The sequence below is a fragment of the Solanum lycopersicum genome, chromosome 1 (assembly GCF_036512215.1).
Source record: "Solanum lycopersicum chromosome 1, SLM_r2.1".
Lineage (NCBI taxonomy): Eukaryota > Viridiplantae > Streptophyta > Magnoliopsida > Solanales > Solanaceae > Solanum > Solanum lycopersicum.
The window spans coordinates 8894235-8907022 of NC_090800.1; positions in this window are offsets into that span (position 1 = coordinate 8894235).

The following is a 12788-nucleotide window of genomic DNA, read 5'->3' on the forward strand; positions in this document are numbered from 1 at the left end:
ATTGTAATTACTTGATTGTCATGTAAAATGTCAAATAATTTATATTTAAAACCTGAACTAGATACATCAAGAAAATATATTTGTGGTTGAGAATGATTGGTTAGAAGAATACTTACAACATTGACAACTGATTTATAAGCTTCCGCGACAAGATAATCAAAACTTGTATCGAAATCAACTATAGTTCCTCGGTCACCAAGTTTGCAAAAGCCTCTGGAACAATAGGTAAAATTCTTTCATGTGCAGAAATGCTCCGCAAATACGCATTATAATGACCCCAGCAAGAATTGAAAAAAAAAACAAACTAAATGTCATGACAGAAGAATTATTTTTTTAAAAAACAACAATAATTTATAAAACGTTGAACAAAATAATGATCTTAGAAAATTGTAGCATGTACTTTGATGGAACAAGGGGAGTATAGACCATACTTGGATGCAAAATCTCATTGAGCACTAATATCCCTCCACCGCTGCCCTCTCCTTCAAACAATGTGAAAATGATTTCAGAGAAATTCCATGTGAAGAAAGTTGAGATATTATTGATAGTCTCTGTTGACCGAATCCGAGAATTCCATCAACTGCTCCATCTGTCAAGATCAGGTCTCCTAATTGAGAGGTATTGCATCTATTTTATTTTACACTATTAAATCACCTAAGGATATATTTAAGTTATAAGACTCTTATTATGATATTCTTAATTGTGTAATTTTTCTGATATTTTTTTGGAGAGATTGAATGTTTATAGACTCGTCTTCTCTCTTTTCGAAGGATAACAATTGTATTCTTGTATTCTGGAGGTTACTTGTGTACTTTCTTTCGGAACTATAGTGCTCTAAAAGATCTGAATAAAAAGTCATTTCTCCCATATTGGCAAAAGAAAGGGAATTTATTGTCCTTATATAAGGAAACACTTCCTTTATTTCTTAAAGAGGTAAGAAGAAGGTGCCACCTCGCGCCGTCATCGTCGCTCGCTCGGCCTCGACTTCGGATTTGACAAATGATATGATTGATTGATAAATTTTTTGGACAAAATATTTAATCAATTTTTGTAAATCAAATAAATCCTGTTAATATTATCACTTATAAATTAATTTAGAATGTTAGTTAATTCGTTAATTAACAGAATTCATTCGCATATAACGGTAAAATTCTAAAAAGTTGTTACTTTTTGAAAAGTTGTTACTTTCCCAACTGACACATTTCCCGAAAAGTTGTTCTTTTTTCCAAAAGACACAACTCTCCAGATGAAAGAGGTCTCAACAAATTTTCTGAACAGACACGTTTCTTGCTGAAAATGACTATAAAAGGAAGTCATTTTTTTTCATTTTTTCAAACATTGCAATTTTTCCTTCTCTGCATATATTTTTCTCTCAAAATCAATGTGTCGATTGACCGAGTCTGTGTAAATTGTTACTATTCATAAGTTCACTGAAGTTAAAGAACTTTGAGGTACCACTTTTTATTTAATAGGATTAATCTGTTTTATATCTGGAGAAATTAATCCATAACCTCGGGTGTAGTGAGGGGATTGTATTTCTTAAGGAGACACAACAATTTTTATGGACTCAAATTGTTTTTTGTTTTCTATCAACTTCTTCTTATTTCGGTTTCTGTTTTGGATAACCTTATAAGTACATGTTAATACAATCTTAAGAAATTTAAATAAGTTTTTGTATTTGAGGTTTCTGGAGATTACAATCTTTACGATTTTATACTCTGCTTGAATTTTTAAAATTCATTCGATTAACGATTAAAAGAACATAAAAAAGTTAATAATTAAATCAGAAACAGTCTGTGTAAAAAGATTTGTTCTTTAATGTTAGTCAATTCAAGTGAATACTGGAATAGTGAGTGCTGCAACAAAATTGGTTGCACACAATCGTTCAAATGTTGCCTTAGCACCGGCTAAGAAACCTGCAAAGTTTTCTGGAGTCGACTTCAAGAGATGGTAACGAAAGATGTTCTTCTATCCCATTACGTTGATTTTGTAGAGGTTCATTAATGAGAATGTTCTTGATATGTCGCCGCCAAAAGAACGATTCTTGGTAACAGAAGCATGGACACACTCAAATTTTTTGTGTAAAAATTTTATTCTGAATGGCCTACAAGATGATTTGTACAATGTGTATAGGAATATCAAAACCTCAAAAGAACTCTGGGATACTTTAGAAAAGAAGTACAAAACAACGGATACCGCAATGAAGAAGTTCATTGTGACAACATTTCTGGACTATAAGATGATAGACAGTAAGACCGTCGTCACCAAGTTCAAGAACTGCAGGTCATAATCCATGATCTCCTTGCTAAAGGTATAAATTTATTTAATGCCTATGTTAAAAATATTAAGTTTTTCATTAATATTTACATAATCTTTAATGTAGGATTGATTGTGAATGATGCCTTTCAAGTGGCTGCAATTATTGAAAAGTTACCTCCATTGTGGAAGGACTTCAAAAACTACTTGAAACATAGATGCAAGGAGATGACTATTGAAGATCTCATAGTAAGGTTGAGAATCAAAGAGGATAATAAGGCTCCATAAAAAAGGTCACGTGGTAACTCAGCAATATCTGGGGTAAATATTGTTGAAGAAGATCCAACTAAATTAAAGTAAAGAAATAAAACATCTGGTCCAAAAAGCAATCCTCCTAAGAAGAAGTTCAACGGAAACTGCTTCAATTGTGGTAAACATAGTCATAGGGCTAGTGAATGTCGGGGTCGTAAAAAGGACAAGAAAAAGAAGGATCAAGCAAACTTGGTTGAATCTAAAGGAGAAATAGACGATGTCTGTGCAATGCTTTCAGAATGTAACTTGGTTGGAAATCCAAGAGAATGATTGATAGATTTTTATGCCTCATGTCATGTTTGTGCCAACAAAGAATTATTTTCATCATATACTCTAGCATCTACAAATGAGAAGTTTTTTTATGGAAAACTCCACTGTTGCAAAGGTGGAAGGAACTGGCAAGGTCCTATTAAAAATTACATCAGGCAAGGTGGTGACTTTGAATAGGGTCTCGTATGTTCCAGAATTGAGAAAGAATTTAGTTTCAATTCAAGTTCTGACTAAGAATGGATTCAGATGTGTATTTGTTCATGATAAAGTAGTAGTAAGTAAGAATGATATGTATGTAGGAAAAGGCTACCTCAGTGATGAACTTTTCAAACTTAATGTAATTGCAGTTGATATGAATAAAGATTTTGCTTCTTATTACTTGCATGAGTCTAAATGTTTACGGCATGAACGTTTGGGACATGTTAATAACAAAACCTTGCGAAAATTGATCAGCTTAAATGTTTTACCAAAATTTGAGTGCAATAAATCAAAATGTCAAATTTGCGTTGAATCTAAGTATGCTAAGCATCCTTACAAATCTGTTGAAAGGAACGCAAATCCTTTAAAATTGATTCACACTAATATTTGTGACATGAAGTCAACACCATCACGTGGTGGGAAAAAAGTATTTCATAACTTTTATTGACGATTGCACTGGATCGTGTTATGTCTATTTGATAAATGGCTAGGATGAAACAGCAGATGCATTTAGGCAATATAAAACTGAAGTTGAAAATGAGTTAGATAAAAAGATAAAAAATGATCATAAGTGATAGAGGCGGAGAATATGAATCTCCATTTGTAGAAATATGTTTAGGAAATAAAATAATCCATCAAACTACTACTCCGTACACTCCTCAATATAATGGGATTGCAGAAAGGAAAAAATGAACTTTAAGAGAAATGATGAATGCATTACTTATAAGTTCAGGTTTAACACAGAACTTGAAGGGGGAAGCTATTTTTACAGCAAATCAAATAATCAATAGAGTGCCTCACTCAAAGACACATGTAATTTCATATGAGAAATGGAAAGGTAGAAAACCCAACTTGAAATATTTAAAGTGTGGGGGTGTCTAGACAAAGTCCAAGTTCCTATACCTAAGAGGGTAAAAATAGGGCCTAAGATTGTGGATTGTGTATTCATTGGATGTGTCACAATCAGTAAGTCATGTCAATTTTTGGTTCATAAGTCTGAACATCCGGATATTCATGATAATACGGTAATGGAATAAGATAGTGCTGAATTTTTGAACATATCTATCCATATAAGACTAGACTTGAGTCATCTAGTGGGGGGTCTAAAAAACCCAGAGAAGAACCAAAACACAATGAACCCAATGAAGAGAGTCCAAGACGTAGTAAATGTCAAAGGATATCTACTTCATTTGGATATGATTTTGAAACATTTCTTATTGAAAGTGAGCCTCATGCATTCAAGGAAGCAATGTTGTCTAGAGACTCAACCTCTTGGAGGGAGGCTATCAATAGTGAAATTGAATCAATCCAAAGCAATCATACTTGGGAGTTGACTGATCTTCCTCTAGGTAAAAAAACTTTGGGATCAAAATGGATCTTTAAAAGGAACATAAAAGATGATGGAACTATTGACAAATATAAAGAAAGATTTATTGTTAAAGGCTTTAGACAAAAAGAAGGTCTTGATAATTTTGATACATACTCGCCATGACTAGGTTTACATCAATTTGGATGTTAATTTCCCTAGATACAATTACGATCTTGAAATCCATCAAATGAATGTGAAAATCGCCTTCTGATTGAGAGCTGGAAGATGAAATTTACATAGAACAGCCTGAGGGTTTTGTAGTTTATAGTAAAGAAAAGAAAGTTCGCAAACTTATTAAGTCACTTTATGGACTAAAACAAGCACCAAAATAATGGCATGCAAAGTTTGATCAAACCATGTTGTCAAATGGATTTAAGATCAATGAATGCGATAAATATGTTTACATTAAAGATACTCCAAATCAGGAAGTCATTGCATGCATATATGTGGATGACATGTTTATAATGAGGAAGGACATTGCTAATATAAAAGCTACTAAGATTTTCTCTAGTAAGCTTGATATGAAAGATATAGGAGTTGTTGATGTGATATTGGGAATTAAAATTCTCTAAACTCCTAACGGTCTAGCATTTTCTCAAACTCATTATATTCAAAAGGTACTTGAAAAATTCTAATATTTGAATTTCAAAAGGGCAAAGACTTCAATTGATGTGAACCTTCATCTTGCAAAAATTAAAGGTGAAAGTCAGTCTCAATTGGACTATGTTAGAGTGTTGGGAAGCTTGATGTATGTCATGAATTCTACACGACCATACATAGCTTGCGCTATCAGTAAACTGAGTCGATAGACAAGTAATCCAATCAATATCATTGGTTGGCAATGAAGACAATTTTGGGAAACTTAGATGACACTCAAAATTATGCTTTGCATTACAACAAATATCCAGCAGTTCTTAAAGGATATAGTGATGCAAATTGGATTACTGGGTAAACTGAAACAAAATCCACATGTGGATACGTTTTTACTATTGGTGGAGGAGCTATAACTTGGAAATCATCCAAACAAACATGTATAGCTCGATCTACAGTGTAGCCTGAATTCATTGCCTTAACAAGGCAGGTGAAGAAGCTGAATGGCTCTGGAATTTCTTAGAAGATATTCCGTTTTGTCCCAAACTAATGGCCCCTATATGTATACATTGTAATAGTCAAGCTGGGATAGGAAGGGCTGGAAGTGTTATGTATAATGGCAAGTCTCGTCACATAAGACGAAGACATAACAATGTGAGACAACTACTCTTTAGTGGAATTATCACAATTGACTATGTGAAGTCAAATGATAATGTGTCAGATCTACTTACAAAAGCCCTAACTAGAGAGGGAGTTGAGAAATCATCGACGGGAATGGGACTATGGCCGAGAAAAAGTCATTGTGGCGGTAACTCTACCTAGAAGATTGGAGATTCCAAGATCTAGGTTCAAGGATATAAAACAAAGTCATTGATGACGGTTCAACATTGTCAAAAATTATTTTATGGTCCATTCTCATGATGAGACAATGTTCAGCAACTAGGATAAAGGCATAAGGACTTTTTAATGGTTTCTAAGTTTGATACAGGGTGTATCAAATGGTATATCTACCGGATAACACATTTAGAAATCACCTATGTAAGTGTGAAGTGTAAGCCGCTTCAAGGAGAATCCGATAAGGCAGTTCTCTAAGCACTTACTATCCAAGATGCGTTCATAGCTGAAATGAACAAAACAATGAGAACTAATAATAGTTCAGGGGTTTATTGTGCGCCTTATGTTGTCTAGGTATAGACAAAATCTCGATGGTTCAAAGATAACAAATCCTACCGATTGACCGAGTATATCCGATATTTGCTCACTACGAAAAGTTTAAAGGGAAACCTACTTATCCAGATACGATTATTCCTTACTTACAAGACACACAAGTTTTTTCATGCATATGTTTGAACAATAGCCATTCCCCATTCATGTGGGGGATTGTTGGGTTTTGCAAAGTGTGAATGGGAAAAGAAAAGAGAAAATATGAAAAGTGAGAGAACTAATTTGGAGGGAAAATGAAAAGTCATTTGCAAAGTGCAAATGGAAAGTCATTTCTCCCATTTCAGCAAAAGAAAGGGAATTTGTTGTCCTTATATAAGAAAATACTTCCTTCACTTCTGAAAGAGCTAAGAAGAAGGTGCCCCCTCGCGACGTCGTCGCTCGCTCGGCCTCGGCTTCAGCTTCGGCTTCGACTTCGGCTTTGGATTTGCAAATGATGTAATTAATTGATAATTTTTTTTGGACAAAATTTATTTTATAAATTTTTGTTAATCAAATAAATCATGTTAATATTTTCTCGTATAAGCTAATTCAATATGTTAGTTAATTAACAAAATTAATTTGCGTGTAACGGTAACATTCCAAAAAGTTGTTACTTTCCGAAAATTCATTACTCTCCCAACACACATTTTCCTAAAAGTTGTTATTTTTTCCAAAAAATACAACTCTCTGGATAAAACGGGTCTGAACGGATTTTTTCAGAATAGACACGTTTCTTGCTGAAAATGGCTATAAATGAAAGTCATTTTCCGTGTTTTAAAACACTGAGATTTTTCCTTCTCTGCGTATATTTTTGTCTCAAAATCAAAGTGTCGATCGACTGAGTCTGTGTAACTTGTTACTATTCTAAAGTTCGCTGAAGTTAAAGAAGTTTGAGGTACTGTTATTTCTTTAATAGGATTAATCCATTTTATCTTTGGAGAAATTAATCCATAACCTCGGGTACAGTGAGGGGATTAAATTTCTTAAGGAGACACAATATTTTTGTGGACTCGGATAATTTTTTATTTTCAGTCTACTTCTTCTTATTTCTGTTTCTATTTTGAATAACCTTACAAGTACAGGTTAATAACACTATGCTCATTTATTTGAATAAGAGTCCTGGATTCAACTCATGAACGACCTCAATCGTACTCTATGAAGTGGTGAATGTTACTCTTACGATATACAACTCATAACACATACACTCATGTTTCTGAATATGCTTAGTCCCATGAACTAATGATATACCTTCAATTTCTAGTGAATTAATGCTACGCAATGCATATTCTTAGATCAAACTTCTTGAATGATTCGTGCTTATGATATTTTCTCTGAAAGACCTTCCAGTAATCCTACTTCATTTTTGATAGAGTTGTTGATAGAAGTTGAATGTTGGTTTAGATGAGAGGGTAGATACTCTTTATGGTGAAAATCACAGTATGTTTATTCCACGTGTGTAAAAGATTGGAATGACTATTGGTTATATATAGTAGCTACATTAAAATATTTTGTGTTTTTCCTTATTAGTAATACATGAATTTCCAGTTGGTTGAGATGATAGGAAGATGGATAGTTCTTAGAAGAATTGGTTACTTAGAAGTTCATGGAGTGTTTATAATACTAGGCTTGAATAGGGTGCTGATATACATGTAAATAACTTGATTAGAACTCAGAGGTTTGTTTAGTGAATTTGTAAAAAGAAGACGTATTCTCGACATGAAAATCCCTACAGAGCTATAAATCGTTAATTCAGTGGGTTAGATTAATATGATCACCTTATGTGGTGCACCTTGTGACTCCAAGTTAGGCTTAACACATTAAGAGCATGCAGTTAGACTCAGACCTTCAGACCTTCGCAGCAACAAACATATGTTCCTCCATAGGTAGTAGCTTATAAAGTGTAGCGTTCACAAGGAGGAGCGCTTTGAGATGTTTTGCTAAGCTTAAGATATATTAGTCATATCCCTTGAGGCTTAGTAATTCTATTATTTTTCCATGCCCAAGATATCCCTATATCATGTCAAATAATTTGAGGTAGAGTATGAACAATGTTTTAATCTATATCATTAATTTTTAATGGACCCAAACAGATGGCTCAGCTTCTTAAGATTTGTGAGTTCTTTATGTTCGAATATATGACAAATCGTGCTCGTATTTCCTTATCAAGAAGGTTATGAGAAATTTTGATGAGAACGTTTGATGTGATAGCCTTATTTCTATTGTGATTTCGAGAAACTTCATGTCATGACCCGTAATTTGGAAATCTTTCGTGAACGTTCGTGAGAAGCATACTCTAGTTGATTTTCCACCTCTTAATACAAACCACTTCTACCTTTGTTAATGGGGAAGTTCAAAGGTCACAAAGATAGTAGAAGTAGCTCATTTCTCTTTTAGTGCAACTTGACCATCATTCGAGGATGAATGATTTCAAGTGGGATTTATTGTAATACCTTTGTATATGTTAACTAAGATCGAATTGTTTTTCATATGTTTATAAGGTTATTTCGAGTGATTATTAATTGTGCATAGATGTTACAGCCGATTCTTTAGTAGTTTAATTGATTTGGAGATGTTTTAAGGTCATAAGAATCCACTATGACAAAGTTGAGTTGTAAGTTTTCATACCAATTGAGTTTCGATATAAGATTGCACATAGGTTAACTTCAAGTGATCAGATCTCTTAGAATACTAAGATTTAGATGGCCCATAACTTAATTGTTGCTCTAATCCTACATCTACAATTTTAGTTAGTAGGATCAAAGTTAAGGTTTCTACCCCCCTCCCCCCACCAAAGGATCATAATTTTTGAATCATCGCTATTTTTTATCTTTGATTCTGGTTTTTTTTATCATAATTATTGTACTTCGTATTTGTTGATGATTCTTTATTGTTGGTTCGTTCTTATACTACCACATGGACCCTTTCTAATCAAAGTTATTGAAAAATCTTTTCATGGTATTTCATATTCATTATCTTCAAGAATAAAGTATGTTCAAAATTTTAAAGAAGTATTTCAAGAAAGTGTTATTATCTTTAATTTAAAGTGCATGATTTAAGAGAGTTTAGAGAAAGTATATTTTACTTCAAGTTCTTTATTTTCAAGAAGAATTTTAAGAAAGTATTATTATCTTTAATTTGAAGTGATTTATTTTAGAATTGTTTCTATAAGATATTTTTGTAACTTCAAGTGCATTAATTTAGAAGAGTTTTGAAAGTATATTTTTTCATCAAGAAAGCATAAAAGTTTTTAAGAAGCATGTAAGTCTAATAAAGTGAAGTCCAATTTCTACTCGAAGACGTTTTTTTATGTATTAGCTCACCCTAGAAGATATTGTTTTTGAAGATCAACTTTCATATATAGCAAACATAAAAATAATATTTGTATGTTATTGCTATATTTTGTATAATTGCGCTCCGTAGCAGATTTTTTGTTTGCTATGGAGTTTTTGATTTGTATAATTCGCTAAAAACATTCATTTTATACAAATTGTTCAGTTTTGTATAAATTCATTTACATTGTAATTTGTATGATAAAATCTGAATTTGTATATTTATAAGTATATATGACGGAAATATATGTATTTGTATTTATATATTCACTTTTCTCTCACTTTATACAAATACAAACCCATTTTATATATTTTATACCGAACTGTATAAAATGACTAATTGTATACCGAAAATGGCTAATTGTATACCAAATCATATGACAAGAAAAAGGGATGTTTGCTGCATATTACAATTAAAATAAACTATGGCTAGAACATTTAATTTGAATCAATAATTTGCTATTTCATACAATTTTCCCTTTTGTAGATGAGCATATAAAGTTAAATTTTGAGTGTAGTATTGAGCCTCAATTTGGGGTAACAGTTAACATAACTCAAACTTCATAAAATACGTAGCTAACAAAGGACATGATCGTACCGTCATTCGGGTAACTCCATACTGCCTCTAAGAAGTCCTATTAGATGGATCCATAAGTTAATGTTTTGCTCTATACTTCGACAAGGCTTAGAATGGCCTGGAAATGTAGGTAAGACATATCATTACAAGGCTCATGTTAGGTTATTTTCAGTTTGTCGTCTAGAGAAAATCCCTAATAAAGTAAAGTAAATCTATTTATAAATTTTAGTTCAGTATTATCTATTGTTGCATCTTAGATTATAAAAGTTAAATGATTTTACTTCATGATCTGGCTCCACGCTCCACAATATTTTCAGTTTTGTTCCAGTTTTTTTATTTAGTTCAGTTATTTGTTTCATTCAGCGTGTGAAAAAATCTAAGGTTTGTTGGGGCTTTAAGCGCAAAGCACAAATAAAGTGTGGGCTTTAATAAAAAAGGAACAAAGAGAAAAAAGAAAAAAAATATATTAGTTTAATCAAAAGAAAACAAATTTATTAGTTTAGTCCAACACTGATTATGATAAACATGAATCAAAAATATAAGATAAAAGAAATTGAAAAAAATATATGATGAACCGAAATATCAATTATTAAGTGTCACTTCTTCCTAAGAGGCTCATTGAGAAGGAAACATTTGTATTAGAACCTTGATAACGACATCGAAGCGCACATAAAGCAAGGCAAACCGCTCAACACGATTTGTGCCTTTAATAATATTGTATTACATATTGTACATTAAATAACCTGACGCCATTTGGTGCTGCATAATTTTATGATGTAGTTTGTATTTACTCTCGGTAGCATATGTTCGGTAAGATTTCTTTTCATCAACAGTGGGTGAGACCACCTCACTTTCATAGGGCTCCAATTTAGTTAGTAGTTTATTTGATTTTTTAATCATATTTTGCTGAATAGTAAGGTAGTTTTGACTTTTGTCCTGACGCCTATCTCAGTTAGTAGAGACTTCAAAGATAAACAAAATTAGTGAGTCAGTTCCGTCTTGAGTATTCATATCATTTAAACATTTAATTATTATTTATATACAAATTTATTTATGGTTTTGCATGAAATGTTTTTAAATTATTTCAAATGTCCATCTTATAAGGATTCCACATGTATGTATAGTTTTTTGCTTAGTAATCAGTCAGGCTAAGGGTTCGCTTGGGAAAAAAATGGTTCTGAGTGTCGGTCACGCCCAAGGTGTAGGCTCGTGGCATGAGATGTTGTATATCGAGAGTATATCTATGATTAGTTAGTAATAAACTTTTAATTCAACATATCTCTCTCACATGATTCTGATCAAATTTCAAGACAATACTCTCTCTCTATCCTAATTCACATGACACTTTTTTTTTATGAGAATAAAACTATTTAAGTTTTCACTATGAAATTTGGCATGAAATTTTTAAGTTTTAATATACATATTTGGAAATGATGTAGAAATCAATATAAGTCACAATAATTGACAATTCAAATATCTCAAAAAATAAATAAAAAACTTTTTATATTCTTAAATATCAAAATTCCAAACATACTACATTAATTTGGATGGAGGCAATATCATTTTTCGCTCAATTTCCCCTTGTCATTCCCGGATTAGTTTCACCTTTTGGTGAAAAGAAACACCCAAAATCACTTCACTTACATTGTTCCTAGCCCCGAGTTGTGTTCCATTTTGGAACAAAAGTTTGGTTAACTATTTCGGACCTTTTCACAGAGTCATTTTGGAAATTTTGGTGTGTGATCCACAATTCCCATTTTGATCCCAAAATTGGTTAGTGTTTGTTTTTAGTGAATTTAGTATCTTAGTGACAATATTAACATTGTGATTCTATTTTTGATAACATGAAAGAATTTGGAGGTCTTACAAAAAGGAAAACTCTCGAAATATGATTGAGTTTGAATATGTTAAATTATGTTGATATGAGTGAATTTGGGGCGGGTCCTTAGATGATGCTGTTAACTTTAATTAGAAATCATGTTATAGGCCTATATCAAGATTATTAAGCACCAAAAGCATGGTAGTTAGGTTATGTTGTCATCCTTACCTAGTGGTTGGCCTTAATTATTGTTATTATTAAATGTTTGAGCATGTTTGACCTTAGTATAGACTTACTAGTGTTTTCCATAAACTTGCGAAATTTGAAGCCTTTTACGCCTCATTTCTTCTCTAATGTCGTTTCATACGGTTTAGCTATTTGTAGACGGGTGTTGGAGTCTAATAGAATGAGCCTTTGATCGGTCATTGACTTAGTTTTGATGACCTTCTATCCCGCCTTTCTCTTTCAATGGCATCGTGAGTTATGTTTGAGATTTTGGGCTTTGCTTGACTACTTGGGACTGTGTTAGTTCGATCTTGGAGTGTTTTACAGATTACCTGGGAGTGGACATCATTCCAAAGTATCTCTATTAATATGGTTTGACATGAGATCCATCGACAACCGTTACTAGTTGCAGATTCAAGGTATGGTCATGTTGCTCACTATCCTGTACCAAGTTGATTCCTACTAATTGCATATTCAAGGTCTGCTCATGATAATCTATATCCTTTGCACAAGCGATGCAGACTAGCTACGGCCTATTTCCTTTTTGCAGACCATTTGCTGTTCAAGGTCTGGAGTTTACACTCTTTAGCTTTGACTAGGTCTTATTGGTTACTTGGAGCTTATCACAGTTATAGGTCC